We start from the raw sequence: 22,937 nt of genomic DNA on the forward strand, positions 1-22,937 counted from the left end.
TCAGCTTTAATTGCATTAACATGCACAGTGTAGCTAACCACTGGAATGGGGATGCCCATAAGTTGCACTACCTGTGCCTTCTTAAATCCTCTTCTGGAAGGGGAGGAATTCTTTTGATGGCAGCTAGAAATATTCTGAGGTGCTAAAGGAACATAACCAAAGCCTGAGATACTTCTTTTTACTCCTGTGGTTATTTACAAGGAGCAGAACTGCTGCGAGGACATTTTGCGAAAAAAACTATTTTTTTTATGGCGCTTTCAGTGCCAGATCAAGTCAGAGTTGCCTTGCAGTGTACTGAATTGGCTTGGTACACCTGGTAAACACCAGGACACCTCCTACTGCTTTATTTATCTCTTCTCTCTCCCACTTGTCTTCTATCAATACCACAGACCTTTGGAAGATGTTGCTGAAAAGGTCATATCTGTGGCTACTGGGGCTTGGGAATGGGTAAAAAGAGACTTCCTGCTAAGAAATTCAGATTTGGTAAAACCTTAAGTTTTCTAAGAGTTCCTCCTATTTTCCCAAAACTTTTCCAGTGGGAACAGCAATAATCTCCATTGAACAGGGGAGGATACCCTGCCTGCCTGTAGTTAAGATGGACCATGTCACATAATTCACATCTATGAAAGAGAGGAATATCTCCTTCAAGAGTCTTTACAAGCTACGGTAAAGAGTAAAATTTGTTGCTATTGTAGAGGTATGCTGCTCCAGTGCTCTGGAGGGCTCAACGTAAACTTTTAGTGGACCTGTGTCATAAGTCTTCCTTCCATGCAATCCAGATCCATACTGTAAATCTATAGAAACAAGAGGATGTGGCTAAAAAGTTTCAGGGGATTGATCTAGGTACCTAGCTACAAACAAAAGGTGTGCTTACACTGCTGCCGCTGGTTGTGAGACCCCTCTGGCTCTGGCTTGTCTGACAGCCTAGTGAACTGATGCAATGTACCATCTGCTAGAAAACTAACTCAGCAGAAAGATCGATTAATTTTCTGCTGGGCTTGTAAGCTGAAGTGGTTCTGCTGTGACCTGGTGAGGTCTGAAGGGTGCAAGGGGAACAAGAGAAGGATTGATGGTAGGAGAGGGCTCAGCTGAGCTGTCTCTGGGGGTAGCCAGACATGGGGGGTGTGCAGCTGCTGAAATCCGTTGAGGGGCCTTTTTGATTCGTGGTTTTTGCAAAGGGATGTTATGTGCTGCAATAACACTGGCTGCAAGAAACAAACATTGCCCCCTTCTCAAAGTTTTATGTATCATTGAAGATCTGTTGGAAATGACAACCACACAAGTGTTCTCAGGTCACAAAGAGGAAATTCTTGGACAACGTAACTAGCTGGTGCTCATGAAGATGCTTGGCAAACCCAGGTCATGTAAGAAGCGAAGAATGTGTGTCCCAGTAACTTCAGTAGGAATTAGTTTTCTTTTGGAATATTTTGAGAAAGGATAATTTTGATTTATGATCAGCTCGTTACATTTATTCTTTTAGAACCATCTTTTTAGGTGTCTGCACATCATTCTGATTCCTACATTAAGCAATTAATTCCTTGATATTTTTTTAATTCCACCCCAGTGAAATGAACTTTTCTGTTAGTCACCCCTCATCCCCAAATCAATTCATCATCTTGATAAAATCAGCAAACCAACTGCATCCAATGCCAGCAATATCCGAACTTTATTAGGTCACCTGAAGTACTGGAAAATAGAGAGCTGGGTTTAGCTGAGACTATATGCTGAGTTTCACTCCAGAGTAAGTCTTTGCAGTGGAGATATAAATCCCTGGACATAGCATAGAAGTGCTAATGGACCCTCAGTTTCAGTGCCACTACCAGGCAATGATATCTGTAGTAGCAGCTAACAAAGATACAACAAAACAAGCCCTTCAGGGTTCAGCAACCTCTCCCAGGGTTGGAGCAGAGCTCATTCATTTTCTTCTCTTCATTCCACTAGAGCAGCTCCAAGCCATGACAGCACATGGGGATAATTGAAGCAAAAGTGTTCAACCCTGACTGCCCAATCTTCTCATAAAACAATCCCAGGATTGTTCTGGGGACCGTTGGCACAACAAACCTTGCACTGCAAATTTTGCTCCATAATTAGCAAGCAGTTGCTGTCATGCCTGTCAGATGGGTTTATGTGACAAAGTGAATAGAACAACAATTGACTGTCTTCCCTTACAACCAGAGAGAAGAAACCGTTTGAGTGAAGCTGACAATTATGTAAAAGGAACTAAATGAATTTGGCTTACGGTTCACACTTACCCCTCACAGATGGAAGGCAGGACCTCTGAGGCCCATTTCTGAGTTCTTGCCCCTTTGTACCTGACTAGTCACTGGCAAAATGCCTAATGAGGTTCAGAAGAAACAAAACTAATACTGAAGGCTTTTTATTGTACTTCTTTTCTTTAGGGAATCACCATGTGGTTTGCATCCAAGTTCAAAATCTGATCTTATCACCCAAAGTTGATGACAGACACAACTGTGCTTTCACAAAGACAGAAAGACTAGTGATACCATGAGTTGGACAACAAAGGCAGAAAACCGAAGAATCTTTGAAATTTTAGATACTTCATGCCTTCCCAAGCTATCTGTACACAAGGCAGTCATGTTAGGCATTTCCCACTCACCCACTGATCATAGTGGTAGAAGCAGCAATGTAGAGGGGAGTTCTGAGATCTGCTAACATTTTACCATTAGTAATTTCTGATCTTGTCTAGGGCAAGCCTCATGAGGAATATAGAAAGTCTGGCTCTCTGTGGACAGTAACAGCTGGAGATGCTCCTGGAATTGATAGAAAGGTAGGCTTAGAACATAGGAAAACTCAGAGATTAGTACATGCTTATCCTGATCTCATTGCAGTAGGACCAGGGATGAACAAACTGGGCTATTTTTTTCCATTCAGGGTGGGTATTCTTTCTTCTGCTCTGAAATGCATAGAATCTGGAAATGTCCCAGAACAGTATGACATGTGGGAGCACGGTCTGGGTTGAACTTGCAAGCAGAAAGATGTTTTATTATGCTCATGGCCCATAGAATTGCTGCGGACCAAATTGCTCCTGTCACCTATACCCAGGCAGCTTCTCTGAGCATCCCAGACTCACCAGGGACAGAAGGAGTGCTGCTGCCCAGGAACCTCAACGAATCCTGACATGCTGGGAACTGCCTGAGTGAAGTGATTAAACTGGTAAAGGCAGAGTTTGGGATGGGCAAAAGGAAAGTGCTGGGAATGTCAGATGAAGCACAGAGGTTCATAATTCAATTGTCTCCATTCCAGTTCTATCTGTCTTTTTCAAAGTGACACGAACTTTTTCTAACTGTAATATTAGCTTATTAGAAGCTGCAGTTTTCAAATGTCGCTGTGGATCTTGGAGCTGAAACTGTGACGAATAGTGATGGGTTTGGCTTTTTTAAACTGTGTTTGAAAGGAAGAGAGAAGAGAGGATTGTACTTGAGAAATATTTTCATTTAGTGCAAAAACCGGCTGTCAGACACAGGCAACTCTGTTCTGTGACTTTGTAGAAACTCCTACCAGAAACTTTCATAAAAGGAAAACCCAAGAGGACCTGGGGAAGGGGGGCTACAAATGGTGTTTGTCTTTTCTGCTCCCCTGAGGTATCCCAGTGAAGACAAGACACATTATTTTCATCATAGAGAAAATTCACTGAGAGGTTTAGCGCTGACCTATCAAATTTATCTCATGATAAAATGAAACTTCTTTTATTTTCCCTGTTTACTTCAACTTCGTTAAGAGGCGTTAGCTACCCTGAGGCAAAAAAGCAGCTTTAGTACTGAAGTCAAGCCAGAGGGTCCCACTACATTCCCTGGAGAATAGAATGTGACACACTGTTTACTTTCTCTTCCAAATGCATTATTTATATGAATGTTTTAGCAATTATGTGATTACACAGAAGTTAATGCACAACAATAAACCAAAAGGATCATCAAAGAAATGCTAATGGCAGGGAATGTTTTTTGTTTAAATTGTGGATTCACATTTTTTTTCCCTTTTCCTTGAGGGCTACAAGAAGAGAAGATTTACAAACCTAATAGAAAATTCTGCAAATGTCAAATCTTTGAGTACAGGAAAGGAAATGAAATCCATGTTCCTTTCTCTTTTTCTCTCTCCCACCTCCCTTGAAATATGAACAGCTTTAGAAAATTGACTCTTTTGTTTCACTTTTTTGTTTTGGCCTAAATGGTTTTGTGAATTGTAACAAGAGTGACTACATGGCTCTTGGATGAATTCCAAGGCCCCAGGGCCGAGGTAGGCTTGTCTGTAATCCTGCCAGGGAAGGTGAAGGGCTCGAGAAGGACTAGGTCCTGCAGGTCAACGACTGGTTGCACAGATGGTGTTGGCAACAGGGATTCAGCTTTTACAGCCATGGGAATCTGAGAATCAAGGACTGCTAGGGAGAGATGAGACCAAGCTGAGCAAGCAGGGCAAACATGTTTATCAACAGGCTGGCCAACATGGAGGACAGACTCAGAACAGGGACAACAGTAAAGGGAGATGAAAACTCACAAAGAAGTGGTGAAGTGGCAGACCAAGATGGCAAGCAAAGGACATAGGGTGGACTGGACAGGAAAGACCTCAAAGTCAAGAAATAAGACAGAGATAAGCCTATCCCTAACATATGCACACAGATAGGAAGAGGAGACCAGGACAGATGGTTGATTTGCAAAAGTCATCTCCCCCAAACTCAAGAGCTGTCAATCTCAATGTGCCAAAAATCAAAGTCAGAGAGGCCTGTATAGATGAACAAGGCACTCCTGACAAAAAACAAGCAGAAAAAGAAAGCACATGAGTAAGGGAGATAGAGTCAGGGGACCTGGAAGGGAGACATAGTCTGACTATGGTGTTAGGAAAGGCCATTTGGGTGACCTAGATAGGATGGAGAAATGGGATGATGGGGACCTGGGCTGGGACAATCCCAAACATGGATGCAGGCTAGGTGCTAAGTGAATTGAGAGCAGCCCTGTGGAATAGGACTTGGGGGTTTTGATGGATGGAAAACTCAATATGAGCTGGCAATGTATGCTCACAGCCTAAAAAGCCAATGATATCCTGGGTTACATCAAAAGAAGCATGGCCAGCAGGTCAAGGGAAGTTCTTTACTGTAAGGGTGGTGAGGCACTGGAATGGGTTGCCCAGGAAAGCTGTGAATGCTCCATCCCCGGCCGAGTTCAAGGCCAGGCTGGAAAGAGCCTTGGGTGACATGGTTTAGTTTGAGGTGCCCCTGCCCACAGCAGGGGGGTTGGAACTAGATGATCTTAAGGTCCTTTCCAACCCTAACTGTTCTATGATTATGTGATTCAAAGGGAGGTGATTCTCTCCCACTTCTCTGCTCTTGTGAGACCACACCAGTACTACTGTGTTCAGCCCTGTGGCCCTCACGCATAAGAAAGACTGCTTGAGCAGGTCCAGAGGAAGGCCACAGAGATGGTCAGGGTGCCGGAGAATTTACCTTTGTGAGGACAGGTTGAGAGAGTTGAGGTTGTTCAGCTCAGAGAAGAGAAGGCTTCGGGGAGACCTTATAGAAGTCTTCCAGGACTTAAAGGGAACCTACAGGAAAGATTAGGAGAGACTTTTTATCAGAGTATAGTGATAAACTGAAAAAGTGTAGATTTAGATGAGATATTAGGAATAAATTCTTTACTGTGAGAGCAGTGAGGCACTCGAACAGGTTGCCCGGATAAATGGTAAATATCCACCCCTGGAAGTGTTCAAGGCTGGGTTGGACAGGTCTTTGAGAGACCTGGTCTAGCAGAAGGTGTCCCTGTCCATGGCAGGGTGACGGATCTAGATGATCTCCAAGTTGTCTTCCAAACCACACCATTCTATGGTTCTATGATTCTGTGAACCTCATGAAGTTTAACAAAGGGAAGTGTCAACTCCTTCATCTGGGCAGGAATAGCCCTAGGTACCAGGGCATGATGCTGGCCATCCAGCTCAAAAGCAGCTCTGTAGGAGAGGCCCTGGGACTTCTGGTAGCTACGAAGTTGAAAATGAAACACAGCACTGCCCTTGCAGCAAAGGTAGCTAATGATATTCTGGGTTGCATGAGGATGCTTGTCAACAGCAGGTCAGGGTATGCTATCCTTCCCCTTTGCCCAGCCATAGTGAGGCACATCTGAAGTGCTACATCCAGTACATCCAGACTCCAGTACAAGACAGGCACAGACATAGTGGACAGAATCCAGTGAAGGACCCTGAAGATGATTAAGGGACTGGAGCATGTGACATACAAGGAAAGGCTGAGAGAGCTGGGACTGTTCAGCCTGCAGAAGAGAAGGCTCATGGTGATCTTACTCACGCATATAAATACCTGACTGGAAGGAATGAAGAAGATGGACCCAGGCCATTTCCAGTGACAGTGTAAGAGGCCACTTAGAGATGAAAAACACTTTTCTTGTAGAGGTGTTTAAAGGAAGAATAGAATTTGATGTAGCATGAGTTTACTAGATGCTTTAAGCTATGCTCCACAGTGTAGTGTTACAAAATTTTTCTGTTGGTGTTAAAAACTTTTCCATTGGTGCTCAGTAGAGCATAATTGTCTGAAGTTTCAGTTCACTCTAAACTAGAACTTCAGACAGTTCAAACTGGCATTGTCAGAGTTGCATTCTTAATTCATGAAAGTTTATTTGGTTTGTTGAAAATAATTTTTAAAGCAGCGCAATGTTCTCACAATAAAATACACTTTTTTATTTCAGCATTATGTTCTTCATTAAGATAAACTAAGAATTATCACTTGAAAAGTTCCAAAACTTTAACATTTTCTTCAAAGGATTTTCCAGTCTGAACCCTCCCCATCCCAAGAAATAAATTATTGTAGTGCAAGAAAATCTTTTTCTTAACAAGAAGGGATGCTTATGAAGTGCTAAAGGAAGCAATGGAACAATGGTAATTCACTGCACAAATAGAAGGCGTACAGTTGGGTATATCTAGCTCTTAAAAGCAGGTGCAAATACATTCACTTTCACTTGCATAAGTTGGACAATAACCTTATGGCCTACTCAGTTGTCAAATTAGATTTGTAAATCTCTTTGAAATTTTAAACAATACTTGTTTAAAAGAAAATTTTCAGGTTGGACAGACATGACCTGATACGTCTCCTTTAATCATTCCATTGGCATATTATTTACAGTTATGCTACATATCTCAGTTCAGAAATCTGACAAAATGAACTGGGTTCACCTTGGTGCACAGTAGTGAGGAAGTCTTTCTTTTCTTCCATTCTAGCTCCATGTCAAGTATTGCATTTGCTATTCATTTCCCACTGAACAGTAATACATTCAAGATTAGACTACTGTGCACAGGTCTGGTGTCCTCAGCCTAAGAAGGACATGAAGCTGTTGGAGCAAGTCCAGAGGAGAGCCACGAGGACGATAAGGGGGTTGGAGTACCTCCCGTATGAAGACAGGCTGAGAGAGATGGAGCTGCTCAGCCTGGAGAAGAGAAGGCTGCGTGGAGACCTCATAGCAGCCTTCCAGTATCTGAAGGGGGCCTATGAGGATTCTGGAGAGGGACTCTTCATTAGACACTGGAGTGATAGGACAAGGGATAATGGGTCTAAACTTTAAAAGGCGAAGTTTAGGCTAGATATAAGGAAGAAGTTCTTTACTGTGAGGGTAGTGAGGCACCGGAACAGGCTGCCCAAAGAAGTTGTGGCTTCCCCATCCCTGGTAGTGTTCAAGGCCGGGCTGGATGGAGTTTTGGGTGACATGGTCGAGTGTGAGGTGTCCCTGCCAATGATAGAGGGGTTGGAACTAGATGATCTTAAGGTCCTTTCAAACCCTAACTATTCTATTATTCTGTGATTATATCTCAGATTGGCTGGTAGTTCTAAGTTTGGAGCAATAAGAAGAAATTTATTGCTTTAACACATTTGAAGTAAAACGATGATGATGGAAAAGGGCTATGTCAGGAAGGCTTCTTGTACTCTAAGGGCTTTGTGGGATATTTCATGGAATATGTGTTATGAGGAACATCCTTTAACACCTTTCTACTCTGGGCCACCCATTCTTCTGGAGGACCACAGCCTCAGGTCAAATTTGGGTTAGGGTTAGGGGTAGTTTTGAGAAACCTATAGCTCTAGGCATCCTTGGGGCCACTCAAGTTATGCCAAGGGGAGCACAGTATTGCACCTACATTGGTCCTTCTGTGTGATATCAATATCCCTTAGCAAGTGTTGCCTCAACCTTTTCAGCTTCCTCGAGACTCACATTAGGCATCACTATTACAAAACTTTCCCTGCAATGTTTTCTTGTCACACTTCTTGCACTGGTAGTGGTGCAGGACTGAGGACCTCAAGAGTTATACTGTGTCTCCAGCATCAATGTTCAATGTGAAGAAACACAGCACAGCTGTCCCCCTTCATGTGACAAACCAAATGTAAGTTTAATTACTCCCTTGTTTTTGATCCTTGATAATGCAGATGAAAGTGTGGAATCTGAATCCATCGAGTTTCATATTAGTGTGTAGAAAAGTTACGGCATGAATAAGCTGGAGAATACTGCTTGTACTAGCAGAAACATTCTCCATTAAAAGAGCCTAAACCAACGGTTTGTGGACAAGCTTTTGCTGTGTATGTCCCTTAGAATAAGAAGCATAATAATAAAGGTTGTAGATCTTTATTAGTGTTAAGTCCTGTGTGGCAGTTCTTTAGCTAAAGTACAAGGCTATGCAGCATCCAGGAAACCCAGCTTTGCATTCCAAATATTCATATTCATTATCAGTGCATGCTTAATGATGTGTTGCATTGTGGTGCTGAGCACAGGCACAGTGGGAGATGAAGTGAGAGCTTTTTGAAAGTCAGTGGGAGACTGACTGCCTTGAAATCAATGACAAGAGTTTCAGTCTAGAATCGAACTGCTGCTTAGTGGGAGGTGGGAATGATGGCAATGACTTTGAGAGCATCAAATTTGCCCTGTGCAGTGCAGTTTTCTCCACCGGACCAGGGATCCTCAGGGTACCCTCCTCGTGTTAGCTTGATCTGCTCTTTCCTCCCATGCCATGCATAGTAGCCATGGGACAGTAGACACAAAGTATGTGCTATAAAGCAGGTTTTGTGGTTTCTTTGGACTTTTCAGATTAAGTGAGACAGTCCAGGTTCTTTGGGGAAATCCAATTTAGAACAGGGTTTTCAGTGGTGACTCAGAGCTGAGTTATTTCTAAACAGTGAAAAACATTATGCCCTGCAACTCATAGAAGACAAGTAACTAAACTGTTACTGCATACTGGAATGTGTTGTCTCTGGCACTGAAAAGATCGCAAATTTTACATCTGTAATGGTATCAGTGAATGTTTGAGGGTGAAATTCTGCTCCCATTTTGAACTGTTCAACTCCAGAGAGGTTGCTCTTTGCTGTAAGCCATAATTTTTTTATTTGTTTCTGTTTTATATCCTACTACTTTTAACTCTTTGGGGCCCATTCTGCTGTCTACTGAAGTTAATTAGGATTTTCACATTGAGTTCAGGGGAAGCACGACTTGACCTTTATTGAATATCAATTGGAAATGGAAGCCAAGTTTGTGTTCTGGATACCATTACTCTATTGGCTGTTGGAAACTATGCCTGAGTTATACGGATACTAAAAATTTGGCAGGAATACACCCTAACAGATTACTTTTTGACTCTGAGAGGGGTTCAGTGAATGTTATTACAATTTAAGCAATCGCCTTTTTGCCTCTAGCTTCAAATTGGTGTCTTATTCTCTGTGGACATCAGTATAAGACCCAGAGACCTTAGGTAACTGGGTAAAATAGTCTCAGTTCAGTAAATCAGCACACAACTTCCTGCAATTTGGAAATGTGCCAGAGAGGAGGCAATGCTGCTACCTGGTAATCATCAGGCAAAGGCAGTGCATATAGCTAGCTAATGCTTAGCCTGGTAGAGCTCTTCTAATGCTCTGCATACACATTTTGGCTTTAATCTCCTCTTCATCAGTAAAGATAGTAGCTTAAACATCCCCTTTGCTGGAGCCCCAGCTTTGTGGACAAACTCAGGTAAGGAGGGTTAAAGGCATTGAAGGAAACTCTAAAAACTGTAACATTAAATTTATTTTACTACTTTAGTAGCACAGGAAATATGCAGATGTAGGTGAAATACCAAGCATTTCTACATGATTTTCTTTTTCTTGGACCCCTCACTGAGCTTGAACAGTACTGGAGTACAAACGTATATCTGTTTTCACTTCTTCTCCTCTAGATAAAAGATCCTTTTTCACATGAATCCAGGTTTTTTCTTCCTCACTAAATTACTGCAATGTAAGATGTCTCAGTATGTGGCACAGTGATGAAGAAAGGCCAGTTGGAACAAACAAAAATGTTATAATAAGCAGAGGGAGTATTGCTTTATCCTCCTCCTCCACACCATTACCTTCCATATCCTTCCTGCCTTCTCAGTGCTGGTTGTCCACTTCTGTCAGTACTCATCAGCTGTGCCAGACACCTTGGCTCTAATCCCAAACCAACCTAGAGGGACTTGAACCCATTTCAGACACTTCCTGGGAAAACACTCAGAAACTTTTCCTGGGTAGACCTCTTTTATGGGTACCTGATTTAGACTAAATAGACAAGACAGTATTTGACTAGAGAGAATGGCAGTTAAGGTACTTGGATGGCAAAAGAAGAAAACATGGCATCCAAAAGCTCCCTCAGGCACGGACAGATCCTTTGCTATATATGAAGGGCACAATTTGAGAAGCAGAAACTGGGATACTCAGAAATGCATGCCCAGAAAATTTATTCTTACGCATGCAGAGCTCTTTACTCTTGGATACTTACGTGGTGCTGAGTGAAGGATTTGAAAGTCTAAATTTTGGACTTTGCCACCTGAAGTAGTACTTAGGAGCAGCTAGGTATTTAGCTGACTCTGTGAATAGAGTCCATAAGGAACTAAACTTGGAGTTGTGGAGCCTGGGGTTGAGGTTATAGGGAGCACTTGTATTCTAAATTTGAAATGAAATGCTTTCTAACTTTGCCACCAAACATAAAACTCCAAATCTATGTTAAGCTTGAAACACTTCATATATAATGTAAGCCACAGGAGATTTATTTTTTCTTTTGAAATGTCTGAGGCAAATCATCTGAGTCTTTAGGATTTAAAATGCAGGGAAAAGCAGGCACATTTCTGACTTCTAAAAATACACCCTAAAGAGAGGAAAGTCAGTAGATCCAGGACAAACTTAGTGATCCTGTACAAACGACAAAGAGATCCTGACAGCCAGTCTAGACAGTAGTACTTTACTGGACAATCTGAACACACAAGGTACCTTAAAAAATCCCACTCTTCTTCTAAGTGTCTGTTTTGTAATCAACAAACCTTCCTGATCAGGAGTAGCTTCACTTTGCAGGGAATACGCTATTTTCATTTTATAGGTACAGTGCTATTGTTCTTTTGGCAGGTCTCCCACTCTTGTCTCACACATTTCTTCATATCTGTCAGCTTCTCTACGTACCTGGGTGCCCTCCACTGCTCCTTGGTCATCTTGACCGTATGCCATCTCTGTTTAAATGGCGGCAGGCAGCCAGAGAATGCTCCTTTGGAAAACCAGAAAAAACAGTGAATTCACAGCCAGCACAACATTCCTACGTGGACATCTTTGGAGAGCCTGAAGTTGCTTGCCCTTTTCCAAAACTGGCATGTTCAGTCCTGTCTGCAGGAGAGTCACCAAAATCCTAGTGCACACCTCAGGGCAGTTGGTGGAAAGGGTGCTGCTGACTGTGAGTCAAGGAAGAAGAACGTGGTGGGGAAGCACCTGAGATCAGGGAACAAGCATGCAAAACCCCATCATCTTACAAACAGAAGCAATAACAAATATGCCCTGCACTGCCATGGAGCTACCTAGGGACAATGTGTGCTGAAATGCTTGCTTATTTCGGAAAAAGCTGAGAGCCTTTTTTTCTGCTTGGACAACTGTTAAAATGTCTTTCACTTTACAATACTAGGGCCTACTTTCCATCTCATACCTAAGCTCCTGAGGTTAAAAGGGTAGGCCTTGGATTCACATGATCTTCAAGTAAAAGACGCCATGAGCTTTAGCAAAAAAAGGCTGAACAAGGAGAACCTATCTTCTGTGATCTGGGTGGCAGAACACTGGGTCGGAGTGGCAAAATTTCAGCACTGGGCAGTTTTATAAGGATATTCGATCCATGTCAGTCACGGAATCTCTCTTGGTTAAGTTATACAACCTTTTGCAATTCCTTCCAGTTTTCCTTTATTTTCCAAATAGCATCTGTAAACTAATGCAGTGCTATCAGCCTGAAAAATAGGAAGCCTGGCCATGGTTGCTGTGCAGCTGAGGTAGTTGAGGTCCTTAGGTAGTGATTGATGAGCAGTTGTGTTCCTCATAAGTTGGATGACTATGGCACATTAGAAAGCCAACACAGATGCTTGTGGTGATCTACTGAGAGGCATGCACATAAGGAAATGTCCACATACATTATTTAGGCGTGAATAGTATAAACTGAATGCACAACAGTGCATGCAAGTGGAGGTGTCAGGTGTATGTCTTATGTCTCATGTCTCATGTATAGATGAAGAAATCCACCAGCTGAGAAGATGAGTAACAGGACAACAACAAAATGCAAATGCACACATACGTATTTGTGTGTGTACATACAGAATCATAGAATATATTTATATATGTATATATACATACATATATACAAAAAGTGATATAGTTCGGATTTTTTTCTGATGTTCGCTCAGTTAAGAATCTTGTCCTCTTTTTTAGGTCTGATCAGATTTACCTCCCTGTCTACCCAATATATGTAGTATGTAGGCAGCTGTAACTGTGAGGAACCCAGTGCTGAGCTTTATGGTTGGGAAAAGTTTAATCCTTATTGAGTCCTGATTCCTTAATTTGTAAAGAAAAGAGCATTATGAACAGTCTGGAGCAGCCATGGTTCTGGGTGAGCAGCTGTCCTCAGGTTTTCCAAGGCTCTGAAGCTGGACGGAAGAAAGGGCAGCCTGAGGGAGGATGGCCAAAGGTGGCAGGCTCTGCTCTTCTGAACTTCGACAAAGTCTGTGACTATTTTCACTCCTTGCTCTGCTGGGCCCAAGTTATTAATTTAATGGCTATCCACAAATGTTTGCACAAAAGGCTGGCCTACTTGCTTGCGCAAACTGTCTGCAATAGTTAATCTTCAGTCAGTAAATCATGGTTTGGGAGCAGAAATAAAATAGAAAATAAGCAGTAGTGACACAGAGCTCTCCTTAGCTGTGCCAAAGGATAATCTAAAATCTGCATGTTCTTCTGTGGCCATGGTGGATATTGGCAGATAATCTCCTACCTCCAAGCCTGCAACAGAGCTTCTCCTGGTCATGTTCAGGCATGGTAACATTTTCTTATATGGGCAGATAACTGTTGCAGCTATAATTGCAGATAGTAAACACATTAGAAAAGATAAAGTATCCTGGTGAGTGACTCACGAACAGGAAAAAGGACACATCTTGTGAAAGGCATCTACAACAAACGGCTAACTCTGGTTTTCCTCTGGTTCAATGAGGCTAGGTTTCCAGCAATCCAAGCTACACTTAGGCTCAGCAGCAATTCAACTACAGAAGCATAGATCAAGGGATAATGTCAGAAAATTGTAACCTAAGAAAAGATCCCTTGAACAACACTGTCAGGTGTTGTGGTGCTGGTCTTTGTCCCTCTTCATTGATTTGTTTACACTGGACTGGAAAGGTAAAATAATATTCAGTTTTGTAAACAGATCACCGGTAAAATACCCTTTGTTAATATTAATAAATGGCATGCTTAAGAAAAAAACCCAAGTCCCTGTGGTAGGTATTAGCCTTTGGTTTCCAGTTACTCAGCCTCTTTACAAGTCTTAGAGATCCCATAAACTTTGAATGTGGTAGTAAAAACATTTATAGGATAAGTTAAAGAAAAACATAAAATTGCATTCAAGTTTTGATAGGAGTAAAACTACTTATCCTGATTATTTTTTATTATAGAAAACTGGATGCTGTGACCTCACTAAAAAATGATAGCTATTTAAGTAGAAATGTTGGAAAGGATTCTGTGCATGTTAGTATTTCCTTTCTGAAGTATTAATATTTACCTTGGGAAACTCTTAAGTGCTTACTTGGAAAAGACAGACAAGAGGTGCTTGTGATATCACAGGCTGTATATGGAGTTACAACAAAACTCTGCATGATAATTCCTGATGATACTTCAGTCAGCAGCTATGTTGACCTGCATTTTCACTTGTTTAAGATTTGGTCTAAATAAAGGCTAGATCTACTATGAACATCTGAGCTCCACCTCAAGTGTTTCAACTCAACAGTCACATCCTAGAAAACCCACTTTCAAATTTGTCTAATTGTGTAGATGCTCAAAGCCCCTACTGCATCTCCATTTTCACTGGCACCCCATCCTGATCCGGATATCAGCAGGCTGCAGCAAACTCCAGGTAAGCTTTTGCTTACATTTGCCTTATCTTGCTTCTGAAGCATGAGCCAGCTGGCAGGCTAGGAGCATGCTTGGTGCCTTGGACTTTGCATGGTAAATGGCACAGGCCACAGTTTCCAGGACTGGGTTACCTGCCTGCTGCTCTGTGCTGTATCCACCTGTAGGGGAAAGGAAATGGAAGGGTAAGGGAGACCTGATTTTAAATTCTCACCTAGTTTCAGGTCCTCTCCGATCCCAGGGAAATGCTTGAGGCAATCTGAGATGTATTTTCCTCCAACTCTTTGTTGACTTCAGTTCTATGTTGCACTAATAGATACTCTGGGGGGGCTGTTGAGACACACTGATTAACCTCTAAGTTGTAAAGATACTTACATAAGGTATGCAAAAGCTGCAGTCAAGTCAGACCCAGGCTGAGAGAAGAAGTATGCTAGGCTGCTCTCTAGTAGCCAGGCTTTTTAGGAGATCTGACAATGAACATCCTAAATCATTAATCTGGCTTAAAAATTCAGGCCTAAATCCCATAAAAGCAATTAAAAACTTGGTCTGGGCTGAGAAGAGAAGCAGAAAAAGGTCTGCAACTGCTTTGCTTAAAATGCTTGTGTTAATGGTGAGGATTTCCATTTTGTAAGAGACTGCCTAGTTGAGAAGCTGCTTGACACCAATAGAGACAGTCTAATGACAGCTCCTGAAAAGTAAGTGCAATATAGCACACCTAGTACAAGTCTAAGCACTAAATTATTGAGGGATGTGAGCTGCCATTTAGGCACTAAAACAAGTGGCTGGCATTTTCTAAGATCTGAAGTGATCTTAAAAACTGTGTTGGTCCTGTATCTGACAGCACTTGAGCTGAAGGCACCACTGATCACCCATCTTTCATCTGGCCTCCTCCATGAGAGAGCAGCTGAGTGACTGCTGGAAAAATCTTTTCACAAACATTTCCAAAGACAAATTCCTTTCAATCACTTTCCTGATGAGGATCAATTCTTCTCCCTCAGCAGCCAGGTTTCAGTGATGTCTCATGGTGTTCAGACTGCAGGGCACCTCTTCCCCACACTGAGAGCTGAGGGCCTGCTCAATGGGAATCTCTCAGGATATCCTCTCCTGTAAAAAACATTGCATTCCTGATTCGTTCTAGGTTTTGAAATAAAAATTATGTAATAAAAAATGAAGTTTTCTACGGGGCAAACACTAACACCTCTCCGTATTCTATAGCCTTGGGAATGCATCCCTGTGTTGCTCTGCAAAGGGAGCCTGGCCCAGGGGTTTTCTCAGCTTTGCTGCGTGGCAGCCCATACTGCTGTACTTAACACCCTCAACTCTGACAGTGTTAACACACACCTTGAGATTTTTATTGCTATTATAAAATGGGAGCTTAGTTAACTTACTGTCTGACCATATTTAGACAGAAAATACCCAAAGGTTTTAAGACCAGAAGCCAAAAACTTAAAAATGTGCTATAAGTCCCTGTCTCTGTTTTGAGACCTCTTTTTCATTAAGAGGTGACCAATATATGACTGTCCTTTCTCTTCCTATGTCTTTTGTAGATGAGGCATTGTGACTTCTCTTAGAGATGGTTTTTATGTGTAACAATACAGAAATAATTTCAAAAGAACTCTCACTTCTTGCAGCATCAGCTACAAGTTACAACATAAAACCACCAAACCCTTGAAGATTATGTGAGAGCTACAGTTTGATGAGCCATTAAATCAGGTAACCATTATTCTGGATATTTCAATTAAAAAAATGTTTTAATGCTGTCTTTTTACTGCACTACTTACTTTGCATGATCCTGTTTTTAATCATCTCCCTTGGTAAAAACCATGGATAAATACCACCCTCGCATGTGCGCACAAGTTCTGAACTTTGCACGAATGCAGTTTGTTAATGCATATTAATCTGTTTACTTACTAAGCCTGTGTCTGGTCACAGCCAATAAATCCACAAATCCAGGCACCGCTGATTGTATGGCAGGCATATAAGCACACAGTACACAAAGATAAACCTGGAAATTTGTCAGCTCATGGAAAGCTGGACCTTACTTTGTAAAATGGGATGGTGCATATGCTAAAGATGTGCCTTCAGAGGCGTGCTGCTGTTTACCACACACTGGTAGCTCATTTGGGTTTGCACACACTGCAGAGCAGGATGCTGCTCTCACCTTAAGGATGTAATTCTGAATTCACTGACTTGCTGGATGTTACCTATGAGCCCAGCCTCAGTGAATGCACCCAAGCCTCATGCAAGGCATTAAATCATGTTTTATGAGGGGTTTAAGTGGGATTCCTCATCACGCACACGTGGTAGAACCCAAAAAGGGCTCGGTAAGACTTAAGTCTTATGCACTTTACATGTATGCAGAATTGGTTGCTTTGTAGGATGGACACATAGATGTTAATTAGGTACAAAGATGTTGTGCAACCTCACCGAGGAGGCATGTGGTACTGTCTTGTTTTGGGTGTGTTAGTGCTAAGCTTGATGTTGTAATGACTATGTGCCTCATTTGAGGGCTTAGGGGTAAGTGGCCTCCAGGGATGTTGCACTTCTGAGTTTGAACTGAATACTAAAGTCATCTGACTTCTTTGCAAAGAGAAAAAAAAATAAAATCTGTATTTTCTGTCACCTTCTGAATGGGATAAAAGGCAGAGGATGAGAATCCAGGTACAGGCTCCTCTGTACAATCTCTCCATCTCTCCCTTGTGGTTGTTTTTGATACTAAGGCTCACCAGCATACAGATCTGGGGCAGAGCTTTCTGGAGTTAGAGCTGTGCTTAAATTTGACTGAAGAAGTGCTAGTAGGTGGAGGTCAGGGGGATGTGGGTCTCTACCCCACCCCCCAGCTCTGCTTTCTATAAGTGCCTGTGGAGCTTGCTTCGTGGAGTGTACAGGAGGCCCGGTAACACTTTAGTGAAGACAGATGTTAATGCTGAGTGAGCAGAAGCTAACAGATTTGCAGAGCAACCTTGGCAGCAAGCCCCATTTTCTAGATTTCAATGTACCTACAAAGGCTTAAAAAGAAAACTGAAACAGAAGAAAGCCCTCTCTACATTTTGGCTTCAAGCAAACTCTGGTGTAAGTAGTTCATCAAGACACACTCTCTTTAGCTCCTTAAACACACAGCTAGATCAAAATAAAGTATGAAGAGCATAAAGTAACTCACAGACACCGTTTATTAACACTGAGGCCTGCTGCAGGAAGAAAGCGACCTAGTAAATATCCTCTCTGAGTAGTAAAATAGCTGCTGTAAGGAGTTATAAGAACTTTACTGAGCTGTGATTCCCTAAGGACAAAAAAAAAAAAAAAAAAAAAAAAAAGGAGAGAGGTTTTTACAATCTTTCATCTCTGCTTGAAAGCAGAAATAAAAAGCCTGCCCCTAAACTACTAGGTGCTTGTGATCAGCCTGCTAATAATGTCATCTTCTGTCTGGTCTTAAAGGAACAGGAGAAATATGTAAAAAAAACAAATGCACAAACAGCACTGGTCAGCTTTATACATGCTACGACTTCAGACTCGAAGAAACGCTCCCCAGACTGGCTGTTTTGAGGATCAAGAGTTCAGGAGCTTTAAAGGGCCTTTATTAGAGAAAATTCTGCATGGGATCCCAACAGCCCTGATAATGCTGCAAATGGATATCTTGCAGTGGCAGTCCTGCATGTAGCAAAAAGCCAGCACTGTGAGCCTACTTATTTTCAGTTGTATATGTTGTATTTTAACCAAGCATATTTTATACAAGGCTGCAGTGTGGTGACGTGTGTGAATACCATCCCCTTTTTACTGGTGACTAAACTGAGATGGAGGGGAAGTGCAGGCAAAATTTTCATAAGCAATCTTAGGTTTGGGATCCTTCCATCTGGGTTGCTGAATACTTAGATACACGGACATGTCTATTGGGGCGCTCCAAATAAGTGTGATGAAAAAAGATTTGGAGGGTACTGCCCTGTCCTGAGTGGGTGCTTTATGTAGAAAGGAGGAAAGAATTGCAGGATGTTATGGGGAAACAGATTTCATAATCCAAATGTTGTCCTCATTAAACTATCTATTCTCTGTTTTGCAAACAAGCAAAACCGTGGCATTTTAGTCCTTTTGGTCTGCATTTTTATTCTTGCAAATTGTAACGTATTAACTTTACATGGCACATGCAGTGACTTTGACAATGGAAGACTAATACAGATGCGTAAGTTCCTTAGACACTCTGACATCTTTATCAACACTGGTCAGGAAAACCAAGACAGAAAATTTATGCTGAACTATGTCCAATTAAATGTATTTTTGCTTAACCTCTCTGTACCCCCTTTTTTTTTTCCCTGTGGCAACTGCTGATCTGAGTTTCGCTGCACAGCATCTAAGAAAGCTTATAGTAAATGTTTTAGCAATTAGGAACGTGATCATCCTCGAAGGATTTAGGACAGCAAAGGGAATGCATATCAAAAGAAAAGCTAGAATGATCTCTCCATTTGCCACACAAAAAACTGTGAAATATGCTAAAACGAAATGCAGCAGATTGTGTGCTACATGCCAGAGTTTGCAAATAATGAGTTAACCAGTAAGTTGACCGAAATAAATGTGCCTTTTTTTTTTTTTTTTCTCTTCTGTGGACAACTGAGTCTCTAACAAGAACCACGTCTGTAATAAAAGTTATGATGTCTCTAGCAGGAACTGGTAGTGCAAATCAAACATACCGTTAGCTTGTCAGGCTCAGCCAAGTGAAATAACAAGCAGCTGGGTAGTGCTGTACACTGAAATGGAAAACTGTTGCCCCTTAACAGAAGATTTCCTTAGAGAAAATTAAGCATGAGGGGCAGCGACAGACCTGGTTATTCATGAGCACAGTGTCACCAGGAGGTCAGTGGAAGGACCTTACTTAAACCATCATTCTGTTTCAGGAAATGCTGGTAGACTCCTGAAGTTATTGAAGCAAACTCTCCTCAACACCTTGATGGGTAAATCAGGGTAGTGGGGAAGTGCCTGGCGCTGGGCAAAAGAAACAAGGAAGGTGTAACGTGATTGCCCATCTGAGCGGCCATGCTCGGCCATGGGACCCAAGTGCTTTCAGCTCTGAGGAGATAGAGGGGAGGATGGAGTGTACCTGGGGAAGAGAGGAAAGGAGATCTCTTCGTTTTTCTAAGGGTACTGAAGAAAAAACCTGGAAAGTGAAACATTTCCCTGTGGCAGACAGGGAATTGGATGCAGACTGCACTGGGCTAGATGAGTTTTTGTACTTTGGGCTTTCAGCTAAAATGAAGCTGTTTGTGTTGTCGCATGCTCTTTTACAAGCTTTTGGCCAATGGAGCCTGGGTGGCAGAGTGGAAAATTGTCTGGGAGGTTTGCATAGCCGTGTGTGTGTTCTGCGGCCCTGAAGCCAGACATTGTTTATTAAGTCCTGCCAGGGATCCTGGTAATCAGAGCTGATTTACAAAAGCATATCTGTTGCCCATGTGTATCAATTAGATTGCAGTATTTGTGTACAAATCACAGGCTTGATATTGATCCTGCAGCTTGTGGCCAGCTGAGAGCATTTTTACTCTTGTCCAGAGGGAGATAGTGCTATTAAGCCATGATACTCCATTTCCAAAAAGATCTGTTGATCCTGCAAAACTGCATCCAGCTTTCAAATGTGGCTCCTTCCAATTGAATTTCAACCTGCAGAATCTCCACAGACATCTGATCATAGCCACCTGCCTGGCCTGCCAAGATCACCTGGATCATGAAAGCCCCATATCCATTTTTGGGTCAATGGTCTATGCAGGAGAAGGTTGGGTTGCATTTCCTAGAAGCCACCTCTTGAAAGAGGGCTTTGTTCAGTTTTTGCCCCTGATACACAAAAAAGATGTGGACAGAGGGCCCACCTTGAGAAAAGAAGGCTCAGGGAAGATCTTATCACCCTGTTCCAGTATTTAAAGGTTGACTACAAAGAAGATGGAGTCTGGCTTTTTACAAAGAGTCACATGGAAAAGATGAGGGATAATGGGAACAAGTTACTCCTGGGGAGAATCTGACTGGACACAAGAAGAAAATTACTCACACTGAGATCAATCAGCCATTGGAATAATTTCCCCATGGAAGTGGTGGGTTCCCCAGCATTGGACACTTTTAAGATTCGGCTGGACAGTGTGCTAGGACATCTAGTGTATGTCATGATTTGCCTAGAAAGGCTGGACCAGATGATCACTAGGGTCCTTTCCAACTGAATATTCTACGATTTTATGAAATGTGGTTTTTATGGCTCTGAGTGCTGTTAGTTTCTATCCTTTTCTCGATGCTGGAATATATACAAGTCTGAATAGAAAATGAAGGAAACAGCATTTTGACCAAAAAGCTTTCTTTTCACAGGAACAATTCTAAACCACTTCCATGTGCACATAGTACATGTAGGCACTGCATCCACTGGCAATGTGTCTAATCCAAGCCCAAACTTCTCTCCTGAAGAAGAACTGCCAGGCCATTTCTGGGTCAGCAAAGGTGCCCCAGTTACTGCTAGGCACTTGGGCTCTCAGTCTCCTGGGGGGGGGCGGGGGGCAATACAGGCTTCACAGACTCAGCCTCAACTGTCACCATCCAGGGCTCCAAATTTTCAGAATAAAATCTGGAGTGTTAAAGACACACAACCTTTTGCCCCAGCTCTAATAACTGGAATTGGTTAGAAAGATGCTACAAGTATATTGCAAAAGAAAATCTCCAAATGCTTTTCTTTGCAACTTGATCTTTCTTTTTTTATTTCTTTTTATTTTTTTTTATTTATTTAAAAATACAGTTCAGTCAATTTTTTCATTCAGGAACAAAAGAGAAAGCTCTCTTTTACTTCCTTCCCTGCCTTGGGAAAAGGGGAAAAAAGGAAGGGAGGAAGAAAAGAGTGTTACTGGGATGATAATGACTTGAAATGTTTTTTCTTGAAAATCTAAAACATTTTGGAAGGAAATTTTCCACATTTCTTCTTGCTTTTGAAAGATCTCTTTCAAGAAAAATGCTTTAAACTCCAAGTATTGGCTAACTTTATAAACAAAATTCTTTCCTTGTTTTATTAAGGGAAGTAAACAAGACACAAGTGATGGCTGAAGCAACAGTTTCCAAAATGGCTGACACACGGGAACTTTTCCCTTTTCAGCTATAAACTTTGATTGGTTTTCATCCCCCCGCCTCACTTCCTCCTTTCCTCTTTCTGAAAAATATTGCCTTTCAGTTTGCTTTAATGGTGTTTATGTAATGTCATAAATATTCTTGTTTAGAACTGCAATTATTCCCTGCGATTAATTCTGAGAGGTTGTGCAAGTTTTTCACTGGAGGGTATGTCTTTTATGCTCATGTGTTTCTCCATGTGAAACGCAATGTGCCCATTACTAAAGCTGTGTCTGGGAAGGCAGGGTTAATGCTTTTCCTTCTTCCTGTGGCAATATTTGGAAGCAGTTTTGTGGAGTGTTTAGTATCATTCTCTTTGGGTTGGGATTAAGGTAATTGACAGGGCGTTGGGCCAGGGGTCCTTTAGCAGTACAACCTCGGCTGCATGGGGTGGAAGCATGCCATTGCCAAAGTCACTTCCGTTCTCTTTCTTTTAGATCCCATTAGTCTGCCTGTGTTTTCGATTTCAGAGGAATTCCTATAAATACATAGGCTGTAGCTGCTAATTGTGGGTAAAACATGAACTATGTGGAGATGGTGGGAGTTTTCCCAAAGTAAAGACTATGGGACTCAGCCACTCAGCCCTCTCTGTTCTCTGAAATGTAATTGCAGTTCATTGAGATAACGATCAGCATTTTTGTGACAACTGTTCTGTGTTATGATAGGGCAAACAGTTGAAATCAGACCTGAAATAACTGGCTGAGTCCCAGTCAACACTGCAGAAATGACTGACAGTGCATAAAGGGCAGATGAGGTACATGGTGCCCAGCACGTTTACATTTGGTGGTGTGACTCACATAATGGACTAAAGGAAGATGGATAATAAATAACAAGACCTTCATGTCCCAAGGCAAAGGAAAGAAGCTTGGCAGAACCAAGTAAAAGTTATGCTTCAAAGAATGTGTAGAACCATAGAATCATTTATGTTGGAAAAGACCTTTAAAATCATCAAGTCCAACCATTAACCCAGCACTGCCAAGTCCACCGCTAAACCATGTCCCTAAGCACCACGTCTAGATGTCTTTTAAATACCCCAGGGATGGTGACTCTACCAGTTCCCTTGGCATCTTGTTCCAGTGCTTGATAACCCTTTCAGTGAAGAATAAATACTCAAAATATAGATTGTCTGCTTCAGTGTCTTTCAGACATATTTTTACACGGATTTTTTTTTTTCTAATATCTTAGCAGCTTGAAATCCCTAATCTTCTGGAAATGTTTGGGTGTTATTTTCTTAGATGGTTTCACAAGCAATCATGCAAATGCCCAGCTGAATTGACTGTGATTATTCAGCGTAAAATGAAAGAAGTTATGTACTATTTGGGGAATTTGTAGAATTTAATTTTTGTTCAATTCATCTGCAGAAGCCCTCTAGGCAGCTTCTATGGTTGACTGGGGAAGACTTTGTAACAGGGGA

Source organism: Lathamus discolor, chromosome 2 (genome assembly GCF_037157495.1).
Source record: "Lathamus discolor isolate bLatDis1 chromosome 2, bLatDis1.hap1, whole genome shotgun sequence".
NCBI classification, from domain to species: domain Eukaryota; kingdom Metazoa; phylum Chordata; class Aves; order Psittaciformes; family Psittacidae; genus Lathamus; species Lathamus discolor.